The sequence below is a fragment of the Malurus melanocephalus genome, unplaced genomic scaffold (assembly GCF_030028575.1).
Source record: "Malurus melanocephalus ecotype Western Australia unplaced genomic scaffold, MMel_1.1 scaffold_317, whole genome shotgun sequence".
Taxonomy (NCBI): domain Eukaryota; kingdom Metazoa; phylum Chordata; class Aves; order Passeriformes; family Maluridae; genus Malurus; species Malurus melanocephalus.
The window spans coordinates 576,543-579,642 of NW_026623549.1; the positions used below are offsets into that span (position 1 = coordinate 576,543).

The 3,100-nt window shown below is 47.0% G+C and overlaps 1 long non-coding RNA gene across 1 annotated transcript in view; it reads left to right on the forward strand.

Moving 5' to 3' along the window:
- LOC130580154 (uncharacterized) overlaps positions 1-1,885 on the forward strand; it is a 9,461-nt gene extending 7,576 nt beyond the window's left edge. The window contains exon 3 of the long non-coding RNA XR_008966082.1: positions 1,618-1,885. This is a non-coding gene — a long non-coding RNA (uncharacterized LOC130580154). The remainder of the gene's footprint in view (positions 1-1,617) is intronic.
- The last annotated feature ends 1,215 nt before the right edge of the window (positions 1,886-3,100 follow it).

A 3,100-nucleotide genomic window follows, 5' to 3' on the forward strand; every position in this document is an offset into this window, starting at 1 on the left:
GGCTGATCAAAGCCTGTGCCATTCACCATGCTGCGGGCAGGGGAGGAGGGCAGTTGGGAGTTCACTGCTTCTCCTGCTACAGGTGGAGAGAGAAAGGTCATGTACAGCACTGAGCAGTGCTRTGTGAAGTATTTTCATCATAGAGAAAGTCCAGGTCCAAAAGCAGTTCTGGACATCTGGAAATTCTCTAAATCCATCTCCTTTACCCAGTGCACCAAACCTCTCTGGCCCCAGCTCAGCCTCCTGGGTACCAGCTGGCTCTGCCATCTTTGGGAGTGAACTCCTGGGACAGGGAATAATTACAAGGCTGGGACCAGCTGAGTAGTTCTCAGCTTTTCTTTCACACACCCCCGTCCAGCCTTCGTGTTAAGGATCAGCTGATGCTCTTGCCATTGCTCAAGCTGTCTCCTGCCTGGCAGGTTAGCAGAGCTCCGGGCCCCACAGGAAATCTTATCTGCTGCTTCTCAGCCAGAATGCTTGAAACACAGCTCCTGGGCCAAAAGCACCTTGTAGGAAGAAGAAAATCTGATAATCTGTGTGGGTGGTGACAGRCTGCAAGGGTTAGCCCCTTGCCTGCACTGAAACGGTGGTATGGGGGGGGAGAAGAGCCAAGCTTCATGAGGAGAACATAGGAGATTTCAAGGGACCATTCAGGGAGGATCATTGAACTTTCTTTATGCAGCATGCCTYGAGTTATTTCATTCAGCAGGCAGCCCTGGGTGTTCTCACACTCTGTGTGTGAGATGTTACCAGATTATCCCCGGATGTCTGTAACGTAGCAAGTGCTTGGTTTATTCAGTGAGCTTCACTCTCACAGCAGCATGAGTGCCTGACTCCCCACACATCGGGACCACAGGCTCTTCACCCTGTACCCCCACATCCCATATTGCAACCCCTGCAATTCTCACACCCCCTTTTTCTTCTTAGCTTCTCGGTTCTTGAGGCTGCAGAGTGATCTGGGTTAAGGTTCATCTTAGTGAGAAAAATATCTCTTCCGTGAGCAAATGTGGCTTTTGTCCCAGGTTGGCCACAGCCAAGGCTGGCTTTTTATAGTTGGTGTGTGTACTGTCACCACATCCTGACCCCCTGACACAAAATACCTTGTCAGTGTGAGTGAGGCAACCAGGCCAGCCATGGTCCGTGCCCTGCAGGGAGAGTGACCCGTGCTTTGTCCTGAGCTCTGGGTGGTTGGGCTGCTGCTGYAGGGGCAGCAGGACAGCCCAGGGGCACTGGGCTTCCCAGCAGCATTCCCGACTGCTGCCCATTTCTCTTGCTGCAGGGCTGGGATTGCAGCACCCGAGGAAGTGGGGAAATGSTCACTTGGGTGTTCTGCACTTTGTGGTTCTGTCTTGGCACAGCCTTGGCAGCTGCTGTGACAGTGGGAAACAGSAGGGTTTAGGAGGGGAAGGCATGCAGGGTCTCTGGTCTTTGTGAGCCAAGTCCATCCTGGATTGGACGTAAAATTTCATGATAGTCTCTAAGCTTTTTWAAAATTAATTTAAACTGTATTTTTGTAATTAAACCAAAAAGTTTTATACTGTTTTGGTTTTGTTTATGAATACTGTCTGGTTTAAACCAACTCTCCTCTTTAATTTTTTTACTTTTTTCTCTCTTCAGATGTATTTAGAAGAGTGTCCTTTATTACAGGGATGAGCATTTCTTGTTCCTGTGGAGGARCCAAAAGGTGTAGGAAGTCCTGCTAGCTCTTGGAGCACAACCACTTGTGGATAGGAAAACCATGGCCCTGACAAGATGAAGAGCACCCAGGAGCTGTGAGAAGGTGGGTGATGCTCCATGGGCTGGTCTGGCAAGAAGAAAATCAGAGTTTGCACTCATTTTGGCTTCTTCGCAATGAGCCCATGTAAAAATGATAATAAACTCCCACTGCCGCAACCCTTTTCTTCTTTCTTGTTTATTTTTAACAGTAGGAGCCGTGCCCAAGGTTCCCTGGGGAGTTTTCCAGAAGAATACCTGTGATCAGGTGGGTGTCTTGTGTTTTAAAGGTGATGTTCCCTCCCCTCTCCCCATTCCAGGTGTGTCTGTATTTAGCGCTCAGGAAATACATTCTATGACAGTGCTGTTTTTCAGGGTGACTTCTGTTACTCCCTTTCATGTTTACTATGCTGATGGAAACCTGGTTTTGGCTTTAGCAGTAGATCCTCCCTGGAATGGATGCTGTGCTTTATAGATAACTTTCAGTTGTTCCATGGGAATAAAATGTTTATTAAAACTTGCTCTCCAGGAAAGAAACTTGCAAYAGATTTTTTTCCTATGGTTCTTCTGGTAATTCTTTTTCTTTTCTGACTATCTTTACGTGCTAACCCTTAGTTCTTGTCRTTTGCAATAATGTTTTTATAATGTGTTCTAATTCTGAAATGGAACCTTGAATTGAGGATAAATTATAAAATCCCTGTGAAGAAAAAACTCTAATTGATATTGAAGACAATGATATTTGTGTTTTCTATTGTAAATAGGATTTTGGGAGTGTGAGTCTACTCATTATGTATTAATTGAATGAACTGTAAGGTAAAAAAATACTCACCCACAGATGTTTCTCTGAGAAAAGCTTCAAGGGTCTGCAGTGAATGTCTCCAGGCAGTAATGGGTGAAACACAGTTTCAGAAACTCTCACAGGCCCTTGTGAAACCTGGTGATTAAATTCAGCCACTGCAGCTTGGTTCAAAGTCCATGGAAAGATTCAGGATTCTTGTTCTGCCAAACTTTAAACAGAAGCAGTTCAGCGGAACTGCAGTTGTCCCTATGTCTAATATTTCCTCCCCAAAGCCTTTCCCCTGAAGCACCTGGTCAGGAACCAGGAACACAGGCTCTGCTCTGTGAATCATACCATGCCCAGTTCAAACGTTAACTGGGTGTTGGTTCTGTCCTTCTCCCCATGTGTGTTTGTCCAAACAGCTGCCAAGATGACCCGGACTGGTTTTTTAGGATGGTCCGTGTTGTACCTATCCAGATGGCCAAGCAGGTGGCAGAGCCCCTCCATCCCATGGCGTGGCGGGGGGTGACACATCCACAGCACAGGGAGATGTTTCTGGGCTCTCTGCCCTGCTCCTGCCACAGTTTGGGCTCTGCACAAATGGGGTTT